Source organism: Morus notabilis, unplaced genomic scaffold (assembly GCF_000414095.1).
Source record: "Morus notabilis unplaced genomic scaffold, ASM41409v2 Scaffold579, whole genome shotgun sequence".
Taxonomy (NCBI): Eukaryota; Viridiplantae; Streptophyta; class Magnoliopsida; order Rosales; family Moraceae; genus Morus; species Morus notabilis.
Window position 1 is genome coordinate 143,271 of NW_010360734.1, and position 15,393 is coordinate 158,663.

Below are 15,393 nucleotides of genomic sequence, written 5' to 3' on the forward strand. Positions count from 1 at the left end.
TGGACACAATTATTACGAATCAGTGTATGAAAATAGGAATTGCAAGAAAAACCTTTTGGATCACACACCCACACTTGCTGATCAACAATAGATGTTGCTAAAGACATATTACCCAAGGCAGGAATAGTTTTGGAAATTGATCAAGCCCTCCATCATTTAAATTTCTTTTGAATTTGAAGTTCCATATAAATTGGGAGCTTCATTGAAAATTGAAACATCATTTGTCTCTGCATCTATATTATCAATCAAGTTGTAAAGTATGCTTTCCTTCAGAGGTGATCACGACACCAAAGGTCTTCCCAAAAAATGAATGAAAGAACCATCAACCATTCTCCATTTCACTATTTCTAGGAGCGAGTCCAAGCCTTGTGTAATATTGGCCGGAGCTTTTTAGTATTGCTAACTTATTTATGCGGTATGTTGCAATGACGCGAAACATGCATGTCTAAGTAATATTGATGTAGCTCCTGCTACCAGAAAGGAGAGATAATTTTTATCTTTAATTAATTGAGATTATCTTTATCTTTAAATTCTAAGTTTGGATAGTCTTTTATCTTTATCTTTAAATTCTAAGTTTAGATAGTCTTCGTATTTTTAAAAATTAGGAAGAGATTAATTAGAGATAGTTTTCTTTTCGATTTCAAATTGTAGTTCTCTTTAAATAGTAGGATAGCTTGTTATTTTCATTATTGGTATTTTGATAATAAAATCTTCAGAGAAGTTTTTTCTCCACTTTACTTGTTTTCGGCATTCTTTCGAATCAACGAATTACTCGCCTCCCATTTTTCGGTATTCTTTCGAATCAACGGAACTACGTGACACCGTTTTTACGCTTCCACTACGTCAATTGGTGTCAAAGACTTGCTACGCTCCTCCGTCATGCCGCCCCAACGTCGCCCACAACCCACCAACGATTGGGATGAACTCTGTCAAACACTTGCCAAATTTTAGCAGAACATGCAGCAATTCATGCAGCAAGACATTCTCGCCGCCCTTCAAGCCAACAACCAGCCACCCACTCCACCCATTGTGCCCCCTCCGGATCACGTCCAAGATTCCGAAGATGAAGAAGGAGATGCTGACGTCGAAGAAAACCGATTTCCACCGCTGCAAGCCACGCCTCCTCGCCATCGTGCTAACATCGCTGCACCACGTTAGGATGACAACCGCCGCTGGGAGTCGGGTTTCAAACTTGATATTCCCGAATTCCATGGAAGTCTCCAACCGGAAGAGTTTTGGGATTGGATTGGAGCCGTTGAAGAAATCTTAGAATTTAAGGAAGTCCCGGATAATAAGAGGGTTTCACTTGTCGCTACCCATTTTCGAGACTGAGCCGCCGCTTGGTGGCAACAACTCAAGGTCTCTCGTTCGCGTGCCAGGAAAGAGAAGATCTCCTCATGGGAAAAATTGAAGAAGCATATGAAGCGCACATTCCTTCCGTATAATTATGTACGGACCATAAGCCTTGTGTAATATTGGCCGGAGCTTTTTAGTATTGCTAACTTATTTATGCGGTATGTTGCAATGACGCGAAACATGCATGTCTAAGTAATATTGATGTAGCTCCTGCTACCAGAAAGGAGAGATAATTTTTATCTTTAATTAATTGAGATTATCTTTATCTTTAAATTCTAAGTTTGGATAGTCTTTTATCTTTATCTTTAAATTCTAAGTTTAGATAGTCTTCGTATTTTTAAAAATTAGGAAGAGATTAATTAGAGATAGTTTTCTTTTCGATTTCAAATTGTAGTTCTCTTTAAATAGTAGGATAGCTTGTTATTTTCATTATTGGTATTTTGATAATAAAATCTTCAGAGAAGTTTTTTCTCCACTTTACTTGTTTTCGGCATTCTTTCGAATCAACGAATTACTCGCCTCCCATTTTTCGGTATTCTTTCGAATCAACGGAACTACGTGACACCGTTTTTACGCTTCCACTACGTCAATTGGTGTCAAAGACTTGCTACGCTCCTCCGTCATGCCGCCCCAACGTCGCCCACAACCCACCAACGATTGGGATGAACTCTGTCAAACACTTGCCAAATTTTAGCAGAACATGCAGCAATTCATGCAGCAAGACATTCTCGCCGCCCTTCAAGCCAACAACCAGCCACCCACTCCACCCATTGTGCCCCCTCCGGATCACGTCCAAGATTCCGAAGATGAAGAAGGAGATGCTGACGTCGAAGAAAACCGATTTCCACCGCTGCAAGCCACGCCTCCTCGCCATCGTGCTAACATCGCTGCACCACGTTAGGATGACAACCGCCGCTGGGAGTCGGGTTTCAAACTTGATATTCCCGAATTCCATGGAAGTCTCCAACCGGAAGAGTTTTGGGATTGGATTGGAGCCGTTGAAGAAATCTTAGAATTTAAGGAAGTCCCGGATAATAAGAGGGTTTCACTTGTCGCTACCCATTTTCGAGACTGAGCCGCCGCTTGGTGGCAACAACTCAAGGTCTCTCGTTCGCGTGCCAGGAAAGAGAAGATCTCCTCATGGGAAAAATTGAAGAAGCATATGAAGCGCACATTCCTTCCGTATAATTATGTACGGACCATACATCAATGCCTCTAAAATTTACGACAAGGCAATCGGACAGTGGATGAATACGCGACTGAGTTTTTCCTTTTGCTTACAAGGAATGAGATTAATGAAACTGATGAACAATCAGTTTCCTGCTTCATCAGAGGACTTCGCCCACAATTTCAGAATATATTGAATCTCTTTGATCTGGCATCCATCTCCGAAGCCCATCAAAGGGCGTTATTAATTGAACGACAGAATTGATCCGGTGCCTCCCCTCGAAACTCGCCAGTAGCTGCTGCCGCGCGCATCGTCACCTGCGACATCTCCACACGACCCCCTTCTACCGCCCATGCACCAGCCGTCATTGCCGCAGCTCCTCCATTGGCGCTTCCCCGTCCAGCCACCACCGCCGACTCCATAGGTACAGGTCATCTTTCTCGCTGTAATACTCTTTGTTGTTTTTGTTGTGGAGAATCGGGTCATCGTCAAACGGCATGCCCTAACGTGGGAAGACGTGGTCTCTTAGCCGAAGGAATTGAGATGGGAGATCTTGAAATTTTGCATGAAAATTATGATGAGCACAGAGGATGAGGAGATATTAGAAGAACTCCTGGAAGAACAAGTTTCGGGAGATTCGGGTCCATTACTTGTGCTTTGCCAAAGTTGTTTTTCTCCAAAGGCAACTAATGATTCTTGGCTACAAACAAGTCTTTTTCATTCCACTTGCACGGTAAATGGAAAAGTTTGTCGTTTTATTATTGATTCGGGAAGTTGTGAGAATGTTGTCTCCGAATAAGCTGTTCGTAAATTGGCGTTAAATTCAGAAAATCATCCCACCCCTTCCAAGCTTGCTTGGTTGAAGCAAGGATAAGAAGTTCAAGTCTCTCGCCATGTTCTCGTTCCCTTTTCCATTGGAACTAACTATAAAGATAAGATTTATTGCGACATAGTTTCTATGGATGCATGTCATATCCTTTTGGGGCGACCTTGGCAATATGATCGACATGTCATTCATGATGGGAAATTAAATACCTACAGTTTCCACTTTGAGAAACGCAAAATTACGCTACTCCCATAAAAAGGTCCGCCTAGACCTCTGTTGCTACCCCCAGTCGACGTCCGCCTGAATCAACGGATGTCTGCCAATGCACAGCCGCTCGGATCTGCGCCTAAATCAGTTATGCTTCTCACCCATTCGAAGTTTACAGTTGCCATGCAGGAAGCCGACATCGTATATGCACTTGTTACAGCTCCGAGCATGTCTCCATCACCCAAGTATATGCCGTCTGGAATTCAAGCACTTCTCCATGAGTTTTCAGATGTCTTTCCGGAAGAACTTCCTAATGGGCTGCCACCGTTGTGAGACATTCAACATTAAATTGACCTTGTTCCAAGTGCTACACTTCCCAACAAGCCACACTATTGAATGAGTTCGAGTGAACATGAAGAGCTTCATCGACAAGTTGAAGAGTTGATTGCAAAAGAATATTTACGGGAGAGTCTCAGTCCTTGTGCCATCCCTGCACTCCAAATTTCGAAGAAAGATGGCTCTTGGCGCATGTGTGTGGACAGCCTCTCTATTAATAAGATTATCGTGAGATACCGCTTTTTGATTCCTCGCCTCGATGATCTCCTTGATCAAATAAGTAGAGCCACTATTTTCACAAAGCTAGATCTTAAGAGCGGCTACCATCAAATTCAGATTTGACCCGGGGACGAGTGGAAAACGGCGTTCAAAACATGCGAGGGTCTATTTGAATGGTTAGTGATGCCATTCGGGCTTTTCTAACACCCCGAGCACCTTTATGAGAGTAATGAACCAAGCGCTTCGCCCGTTTATCAGTAAGTTCACCGTTGTTTATTTTGATGATATTCTTAGTTTTAGCACTACTATGGAGGATCATCTCTGACATCTTCGATAAGTTCTCTTAGTACTGCGGCGCTCTCAAAAGGTGTGAATTAGGTTCCGACCAAGTTCTATTTATTGGTTATGTTGTTTCAAAGGAAGGTTTGGCAGTGGATCAAAACAAAGTGGAATCTATTCGATCATGGCCAACTCCGCGCACCATCACCGAAGTTCGAAGCTTTCATGGGTTAGCTTCTTTCTATCGCCGGTTTATTCCCCACTTTAGTAGCATTGGAGCCCCGATTACAGATTGTATTCGGGATGGAAAATTTGCTTGGACTCCGAAGGCTGCCAAGGCTTTTGAGCTAATTAAACACAAGCTCACCACAGCCTCTATTTTGGTTTTATCGAACTTTTCTCTTACTTTTGAGCTGCATAGTGACGCCTATAAGGTTCGTATAGGCGATGTTCTTAGTCAACAAGGACGACCCATTGCTTATTATAGTGAGAAGCTCTCCGGTTCACGAGCTCGTTATAGTACTTATGATGTGAAATTTTACGCAGTGATTCAAGCCATTAAACATTGGCGTCATTATCTCTTTCACAAGGAATTTGTTCTTTACACCGATCATGACGCTTTAAAACATCTCGGAAGTCAAGACAAGTTTTCGGCTCGACATGCTTCTTGGATAGCCTATCTCCAACAATTTACTTTTGTTATCAAGCATCAATCGGGTGTCCTTAACCGAGCGGCCGATGCATTGAGCCGTCCACATTCTCTACTTGCAACACTTCATGTATCAGTACCGGGATTCTCCACTTTTCCCGAATTGTATCCCTCCGATCCTTTCTTTTCTCGAATTCTAGAAGATGTACATGGGGGTACAAGCTCCGAATATGTGATGCATGATGATTTTCTCTTCTTGGGCAGTCATCTTTGTGTTCTGGATTATAGCTTACGATTGCAAATCATAAGGGAACTACATGAAGAGGGTCATGTTGGTCGAGATAGAACGCTTCATTTAGTCTCTACTACTTATTTTTGGCCTACACTTCGCCGAGATGTGAAGCGTTATGTGGAACATTGTCGAGTTTGTCACACCTCCAATGGTCATGCTTCCAACGCCGGCCTTTACATGCCTTAGCCTATTCCAACGCAGCCATGGACCAATATTAGCATGGACTTTGATCTCGGCCTTCCTCGCACTCAAAAGGGTAATGATTCTATTTTTGTGGTGGTTGATCGCTTTTCTAAAATGGCTCATTTATTCCTTGCAAGAGAACTACTGATGCAGTTTAAGTGGGTCAATTGTTCTTCAAGGAAGTTTACCGCCTCCATGGTTTCCCTACTTCCATTGTTTCCGATTGAGATTCTCGTTTCTTGAGTCACTTTTGGAGGTCCCTTTGGAAATTGGTTAATACAAGTCTAGATATGAGTTCGGCTTACCATCTACAAACCGATGGCCAAACCGAAGTTACCAATCGTGCTCTAGGAGGTTTACTTCGAAGCCTTGTTGGAGATCATATTAAGTCATGAGATATTAAGCTTAGCCAAGCGAAGTTTTCTCACAATCATGCTAAGAACCGAAGCACTAGCTTCAGCCCTTTTCAGGTGGTTTATGGCTGTGTTCCTCGTTGTCCTCTTGATCTTACTTCGTTTCCTGACCGCACTCGAATTCATGAAAAGGCTGCTGATTTCGGGACAGATTTGCAGCATATCCATCAAGTAACTTATGATCATTTGGCAGCTACTACTGCAAAGTATAAGGATGCCGCCGATCGCCATCATCACGCCGTGGAATTTAATGTTGGTGATCTTGTGTGGGCTGTTTTGATAAAAGAACATTTTCCTCTTCATGAGTACAACAAGTTGAAGGCCAGGAAAATCGGTCCTTTAGAAGTGCTTGAGAAGATCAATCCCAATGCCTACCGGTTGCGCCTCCCTTCGAATGTCAAACACTTCTGACGTTTTTAATGTTAAGCATTTGGTTCCTTTTGCCAATGAGATAGAAGATTCTGATTCGAGGTCGAATCCTTTTCACGCCGGAGGGATTGATATAGCGCCTGCTGCCAGAAGGAAGAGATAATTTTTATCTTTAATTAAAAGAGATTATCTTTATCTTTAAATTCTAAGTTTAGATAGTCTTTTATCTTTATCTTTAAATTCTAAGTTTAAATAGTCTCCTTATTTTTAAAATTAGATTGAGATTAATTAGAGATAGTTTTTTTTTTTCGATTTCGAATTGTAGTTCTCTTTAAATAGTAGGATAACTTGTTATTTTCATTATTGATATTTTGATAAAAAAAATTTCAGAGAAGTTTTTTCTCCACTATGCTTGTTTTTGGCAATCTTTCGAATCAACGAATTACTCGCCTTCCGTTTTTCGGTATTCTTTCGAATCAACGGAATTATGTGCCAACTTTTTTACGCTTCCGCTACGTCAAATATTGACTGGATGGGACCATTTGAGAATAGGGCGTGCAGAACATACTTCATTGTTAGATGAAATAGCGGCTAGGTCCACCCCTGCATAAATGGTCGAGAATCGGAGTAGCTAATTTAAGGAGCCCAAGAATCAATATATCGTGCTAAATGCATTTGTTGGCGAGAAGGCTAGCTGTCAGAGTAGGATGTCATGGAGGGTCGACCATAACATCAATTTAGTTCAAAATATGTTGGTTTGCAAAGTGTGGTTAACCTATGGTTCAAAACATTATTTTGGAGCAAACCTTGCGGTTCATATCACCCAAAACCCACATACCAAACAAGGCCTTAGCTCTTCATAATAGCTTGTAATCAAAATCACTCGTTAAATTTTTTTGGGTTAATCTTAAAAATAGTATCTGGGTTTACCACCAATTCCACTTTGGTCCTTGACTTTTCAATCGTCTCAGAGTTAGTCCTTATGGTTTTATTCTGTTTCAGTTTTAGTTCTTACGTTAATTTGGTGCTAAATATTTGTTGAAATATGTGAAAATTAGGAATTAAAATTAGAAACATATAAAGTTTAAGGACCAAAATAATGAAAAAACAAAAGTTAATTTTCACATATAATTTTAAAATTTTTAGCTGTTTTTTATTTTGGTCATTAATTTATACAGATTGTATCAAATTTTTACCCATAGTGAATGGGAAGACCGAAATTGAAACAAAATATAACCTTAAAGGCTAATTGTAGGACATTTGAAAAGTCAGGCACTATAGTACGATTGAGTGTAAATCCAGAGATCATTTGTGGAAGTAACTCAATTTTTTCCGACCCAAATTCCCAGTATGTTGTCCCAAATTTACTAGTTTATTGTTGTCTCCCTAATACTATTTTCACATATTATTTGAATTTTAAGAATTAATCAGTAGATAATAAATATAATAAAATAATATCAACAACAACTAAAGTCAAATGATGTTGTCAAGCAAGAAAAAAAGTCAAATGATGTTGATGAGTAAAGTTGACTAATAGGCGCATCCTCCTATAATTAGTTTTATGTTGGTTTTTTTCCCCAGAAATTACATGTACATATATATTTTTTTGGCAAAGTGTGAATGAAAATGTTTGATTGGCGCTCTGGTGGTTGTTATCTTCTTGTTCTTTGTGCGCTTGTGTTTTTGGTGTGGAAGCTGCGAGAGAAACCAGGAAAAATCTTTCGTCTTCTCAAAGGGTACTTCCTCCGTTTTGTCGACGTCAAGGTCCGGAGAACCTTGATTCCTTCTCTCTGTGTCTGTTTCTGAGAGCCATACTTATCCGTTTTTCTCTGAACCAGATTTCTTTTTTCCTTCCTATTTCTGTAACACTTCCAACATCTCTTGCACTTTACTTTTTCTTTTTTTTTTCTTTTTCTTTTCCTCTTTGCTTTATAATCTTTATTATTTTTGGTCTTTTGTTTGTTTGTATTTCTTATGAAAGGTGGCAGTACCAAGAAGCTTCTGCTGTTTTACCAAAACCCCTTTGACTTCTTTTTAACTTTGCCCAATCGTTTCTTATATATGTTTCCTTTTCTGTGTATACTGTGTGTTTTTTCGCAGTAGTTTTTGAGATTTTTATACTTTTGTAATGATCTCAAGAAATTCGTCATGCGCTGATTGGTACACTAGATGAGGGGAAAACCGAAGATATATAATATGCCATGAGAATTTTGTTTTTGTTTTCTTTTTTCCTTTTTCCTTTTTTAGATGCACGCATAACTTCTTAGTTTTCAGTTTAAGTTTCTCTTTTTTTCATTAGAAAAAAAATTAATCTGAGTATTAGGGTTTCATGCAACTTCCAGTCTTCGCTGATTGGGGAAGATCCTTGGTTTGTTAATTCTCTGATTCCATGGAAAGCTTTTTGTGTTTTGTTTTCTCTTGTGATTTCTTCACAATAGGTTTAAGGTTTGTGGCTAGAATTTCCACGGAGGTGATATATAAATATATATACATATATATACACACACACTGTAATCTGAAGGGGGTCGTTTAATTGCATGTGATTTTCCACGGTAAGCATTTCCATTTATTGCTGATGGTGTTCCGACCAATCCAAGATTCTATCTTTGTTCCAGTACTAGTAGATATGTAGTATTCGAGAATTAATGGGAATTTCGAAATTCCATATTTTGTTAAGTGGAACTAAATAAATTTCTGCCTGTTATTTATGTGGATTTGGCGTGACCTTTAGCTTGATTTTCGTCTACTTTTTGGTTATTGTTCACTTGTCATTTCAATTTCAGTTATACTTTTGGTGAAATAATGGTTTATTTCTTCATTATTTTCTCTCTTTTATTTCTTTCATTATTTTATCTCCTTCCTTATTTCATTTTCATGTAATTCAGTCCTAGACATCATGCGAAGATCGAAATTTTTGGCTCATTCTTACGTTTGATATCTTACCACACCCTTTTTCTACATAATTGATTGTTTTTCAAGCAATTATTATTTAAGCATGATGTATCATCTTTATCTTGTTTTTGCAGTTTGCTCATCACATGGTTGATGATGATCAAGGTGTCAATATTTGGATGACAACGAGAGAGAGCACGCTTGTTGATAATCATGCGCAAGATGGCATGGCTGTGCACATGCGTGCTCTCCTTCGTTGTCATACAATGTTAATTTCTGTTTTTTATGTACTCAATTCAATATTCACTTTGCATATGGGCTAGTAGGTAATTCGGTTCTCTTTTCAATTAATATGTTACCAGATCATATTTAATTCCTAATAGCTTACTATCTTTTGTTTGAGGCAAGGATATTGGACTACACAACGAATAATCAGATCAGAAAAGAAGAAGACCGGAAAGGGGGGGAGTAAAAATTAAAGTTTGAATGAAGAAAGAAGCTTAAAAATGTGAATAAGATCGTCTATTATATGTTATGAGAGGTCCTTTGATACCATGAATTGAGGAAAAGAAAAGTCAAGTTTGGTACTACCTTTGGACTTTGGACCTACCCCTTATATACTTGGTTTATAGGTACATTGATCAGTCAATTTACTTGATGTCTTAAAGCAATCAACCAATCTACTTAACGGATTGGGAGCGATGGATTTGTGTGGACTCTGAAGACATTTCAAAGACTATAATTTGCCCCATATATTGAGACGTCTGAACTTTCTTTTTCCTATAGAGAGTTCTATATAATAACTTTTTCGAAAGGGTTGACTTTGTTTTGTAAATGCTTCACATTTACCAGTTGCTCGGTAAGAAAGTCTTGTTTTACTGCGGTATTGATCACTGTCTTGATCCCAAATTATCTCCATTAGGTCACTTTCCATTCTACCTCTCAAAATCTAAACCTTGTTAGGTTTAGCTGAAATGTCATCCATCTTATCATATTCACATGTCCTAATTAAGTTATTTTCTAAAATTGTTATTTCCCATCCATTTCCTGAATGTTTGGCCGAGGATTATTAATGCTTCATTCCAGTTTAGAATTCTTGTGTGATCAACATTGATAATTTTCTTGATTCTGTACATAATCTACATTAGGTTCACTTCCTCTTCTACCGCTCATATAATTAGTCTTACTAGATTGATTAGCTCAAATGTCTCCAACTGATTATGTTCTCGTCTAAGTTATATCCTAATGTCTATATATGTATATCAATGTTTTAAATATTTTGTTTTCTAATGTCTAAGTTTTTTGAATGTGTGTGTTTGTGTCTATATATGAATATCAATGTTTTAAGTGATATTAAGGGCATGTTCAATGTTTTAGAAGGCTAATGAAGCTTATCCTTTGAGGTGAGGCATTTGACAATCGTATCAAGGGTACAGGCGTTAAGGTATGGTATAAGAGGCATACGTCTCTTCATCTCAAGGCTTCCTTCTTTTATTTTTAGGCCCTAATTTTTACTATTATCCATAATTCATATTTTGTATCACATTGTTTTCGTGATCAACTATTCAAAATTGTATTGGTGTTTGGATCCATTTAGAGATGAAGAAAGAAACAAGGTAGGTACAAAAGTGTTGCTACTGAAGATAGGGGTTTTGGAGTGTATATAGTTGAGAAATTAAAGGTGGAAGGGAATGACTGTTAACTTATGACTTGCTTGCTCATCTTAGTTCTTCACTTTAGTTCTTTTTAATTCTTCAATTGAGATGTATGGTTTAGTCTCTTTTATACCTTTTCTTCTAGAATTTTCCATCTTGATCTTTTTAGCTTCAATTATGTCAATTTGGATATATATTTATATATTTTTGGTAAATAGAAGGAATTAAGATACCACTGCGGTTGGTGGATTGAGAAGAAGAATAGTTATGTGAGTGAACTATGATTCCGTGTGGAGGGAAAGGCAATAGATAATGATGCTAAGGGTGATTTGTTGGAGCTGTGATGGATACTAGGAAGAGGACCTTTGAGGGAAAAAAAACTAAAGTTGACAAACAATTGCATAGGGTTCTTCAATTTTAATTTGGTTTAATGCAATATCATTTGTTTTTAAAAGAATAAAAATCAAATTTTCAATTTTGTTTAATGAAGGAGAACTTCCTGGAACAACCCGATGGAGGTCTGAGCAGGAGAACAGCCTGGTACAATAGTTGGACAATTTGGCATTTGGTTAGTGGAATGGCAGTGGTGGTGGAGGTGACAATGTGAGGATGTGGTGGATAGAGCTGCGACTGAGCCGGTACACAGGCAGGGTTTGCGATTCAAGGATATGGGGATTAACGTCATTGGTTCAGGGCAAGAAATGTACACTGCTACCTATAAGCTTCACAAGGGTTTCTCTTGCCAGTTGTTTGAAGTTGGAAAGACAGAAGGTATGACTACAAAAGAAAAGAAAGGTAACGACTGTGTTATTTCCTATTGAAGCAATTTTCTAACGTTTGTTCTTAATTTGTTTAATCTTCTTTCAAGTCACGAAACATGTTTTAGTTCTAATTAGTGTCATGCTGCAATTTCTTTTCGATCCAATTTCAGAGAATAAATACTCCTCATTTCTTTTTTTTTTCCATTTGAAAATATTTTATTGATTGTGAAAGAAAATTAGCGGAGTCTACAATTTTGTTTGTTTGATTTCTTGTCATTTTGGCAGTATTTGTTAACATTTTTTTAACATAAGCATACGCATATTATTTTTGCTATCCAAGATTAAAGATCCTACTATTGATGATGGATGGAGACCTTTGCATTTGGTTAGAACTTAGAATGAGTGGGTAGGAATAGGGTACGTACACTGAATGGAGCATTATGTGGAAATTAAGTAGTATGATAATGATTCTTATTTGGTGGTTTGTGTTGATGATGTTTTTCTGGAGCTATGAAGTCGACCGGATAAAGAAACAAGAAAACATGTTATATATAACCGCAGTGACAGTAGATTAAAATTGTCACATAGCCTAATGAGTTTAAGTTCTCTTACTTTTTACCGTGTGATGCTGTTTTTGTACTGGACGGACTTATGTATATTGATACTCATACATCATCAATGGTAATGAATAGCAATGCTTTAAGAACAAAGGAAGTAGCACTAAAATTGGAGGCACAGTTTTGATTTTTTCCTTCTTAATTGTGTGATATTCTTAAAATTTATTACGATCTTTTTCGGGGTGCTTACGAACTTAATGGAAGAGCTTGATTATGCTGTTTTCTTCCAAGACATTAAGCATGATTGCAATTCATAATTTCCAATGCTATTGAATATTGAAAGCTTGCATGGTTGATCATTCACTATCGGTTTAGAACTTTATATATAACATGCGTTTTTTTTATTAAAAAAAATAAAATAAAATAAAATAAAACTAGTGTCAATATATCTTACATTCACCAATACTCTCAATGTCATTTTCAACTTACGTCTTGCATTCACTTGGTGATTCATTTTTTTTTACCATGTTATTGATAGTAAGGTAATTTTTTATTTGATTATTGAAGTTGTCCTATGCGTATGCCGTATCAAATTATGTGTTCTACAAAAGCCTCGTTGGACTCGTGAATCCTTGACAGGTTCGCTGATGAAAGTTACCATGATCCTCGCTTACATAGAAATAATATTTAACACTTTCCCAACGCATGTTATTTGCTGTTTCTAGTGAATGCTTATACGTCATTTTTTATTGCAAGATTGAGATGTAATATTAGCCAAATAGTTAGCTATTTTGGAGAATGCATTTCACTCTAGCCAAATATAGCTAGCAAGAATAGGCTAGCCATTTCATTTTTTCTACTATTTTATTCTTTCAAATAGTTATAAATGCAAGGCTTCTTTTTTAAGTTCAATAGAGTTATTTATATTTTAAACCAATAAATATTAAAATATTCTATGTTTAGCTAAAATAGAGAGTGTGTTTGGAGGGGCTCTCTCAAATGTTGCTAGTTAAAATAGCTTTCTAGCTATTTTATTTTAACTAAAATTTAGCTAAAATTTAGGGAGTTCCATTGGAGATGCTCGTATACTTTGTTTCAACTAAAGGAAATTGGATTCATTTACTTGTTGGTTCTATTTTTCTGTTTGAGTTGCGAGTAACTCACCAGTTTAAACACACTTGTGTGAAGTCCAAACTCCAAATCTGCAGGAAATGTTTTGTGTAAAAGCATTGTTCTTTAACTAAGCTAGAATAGCACCTAAGTTTCATGGAATCTTATTATTAGGAACCTAATAGCTAGTTAGTTGGCTTTGTGGCTTTGCTAGTTGTTTCTATTGTTGAGTAGTCTTTTAGGAGTATAAATAGGGGGTTTATGGCTGTAGAGGGTTTATTTTGTGATTTGTGAGCATTTTGGGAAACTTTGGGAGAGCTGTTGGTCTCTCGAATATCACCTGAGTTGGGTGTTCTCTGGAGTCCTAGAATACTCTAGTCTATCCATTTCGTTTTCTTTAATTTTCTCTTGCTGGTTTTGGTTTGTAAGATCTGGTGTTAAAGTTAATCTCAATAAAAAAATTCCTTTTGTTTGCATACAATCGGGTGTTTGGCTGCTTGTGTATGTGAGTATTTGGCTATTTGGTTGAAGAAATTAAATTATCAGGTACTTAAAAGGTGTAAAAGTGGTAAATTGATATAAATTTAAAATATGCTTGAAACGCTTGAATACGACACATCTTTTCCTTCTATGGTTGTTGATTTCATGTCATATCCGTTTCTTATCGATTAAAGGGAACCAATTTGTTTATGTAATTACTTGTGTGTTTGTTTATTTTTTTGGTGGAACTGACTCAATTGAAAAACTGCATGAAAGGCTGTATTCTCCTCGCTTAAAGCATTTGTGCTTTTTATACGTTTATATAGAATTGTCGGATATATATGAACATGAAACATGTGATCATGAGATGTTCTCTTTTAGACATTTATTTCCTGCTCCCTATTTTTTCAGATGCAATGTGACTACTATTCTCCACAAATTCTCATCTTCTAAAATGATATGGAAAAGAATGTAAATCATGCTGTCAATCTTCTACACCTAGATACATTGTGCACCGTGAGTTGCTCTCTTTATATCAAGTCTTTTAGATTCGATGATACTATAAAGTGGAATTTTCATCTTATAAAATTGCTGTTTTAAAATGAAATGTAATTGGTGTTTTAGAGCCATATACATCGTGTGTACTGCAAATTCTAGCCCTCTTTATCGTCTTAAAATGATATTATGAAGTGGATGAGTTATCAGGTTGATAAGTTCTCTTCAAGTCAGTTACACTATAAGAGATGCATTTATCCTAGTTCCAATTTCTAAGTCACTAATTCAGGCTTTCTTTGAAGAGATTATATGCCAGAGCATACCAGCCAAGCTATATGCAGGTTTTAAGTCCATTGGCTTTTTTACCAAGGATCTATATATATGTTTGTTGGATTTAATGGGAAAGGTCACAAGTCCATTGTGATATATATATATTGTTTGAGGGGTTGAATGGGGAAGAGATAGCTACTTTCTATTGTTGTGCAGAAAGCCTAGAAGAGAAAAGGCTGAGAACTCCAGGGAAAGGTCAATTAGTTAAGCGAAAGTAAACTAGAGAAAAGGTTGTTTGTGTGTGTAAAAGTGATTTTCAAACGTTAAATCAGTTAATTTTAGGCACTTCTGCGTGCTCATCTATGAGTTTTCTGGTCTAGAACTTACTGTTGCTATTTAATGTTGTGAAAAACTCTTCACAACTCTACTCTACTTCGTTAGTGCACATGCGCTGGACGGTGCTTGTTTTTATGTCGCTTGTCATCTCATTTATCCTAGTTACACTATAATAGCATTCTCATTTGTTCAGTCTGTATATTCTTTTAGAATATGGTTTTTGAAGAATGTTTCATATATGTATTCCGTGGTCGGTGTATGACCTTTGTTGATTATTTGCACGACTGGACTGGATTTTGTGTTGTAGAGACAAGTCTTTTCTACTTGGTGTGAATGGTGGCTTCTGCTGTGCATGTGTGTTTTGAACCGCTTCACTTTAATTGGCAGTAGCATCTCCAGATTAATTTCTTTATATATTTATTTATTTATTTATTTTGCTGAGAACACAATTCGAGAGAAAATTGCCAGCACGCTGTTTATACAGATTGTATGTATAGCTATCTATATGCATGTATACATTATAGTGGCACGGTGTTCATA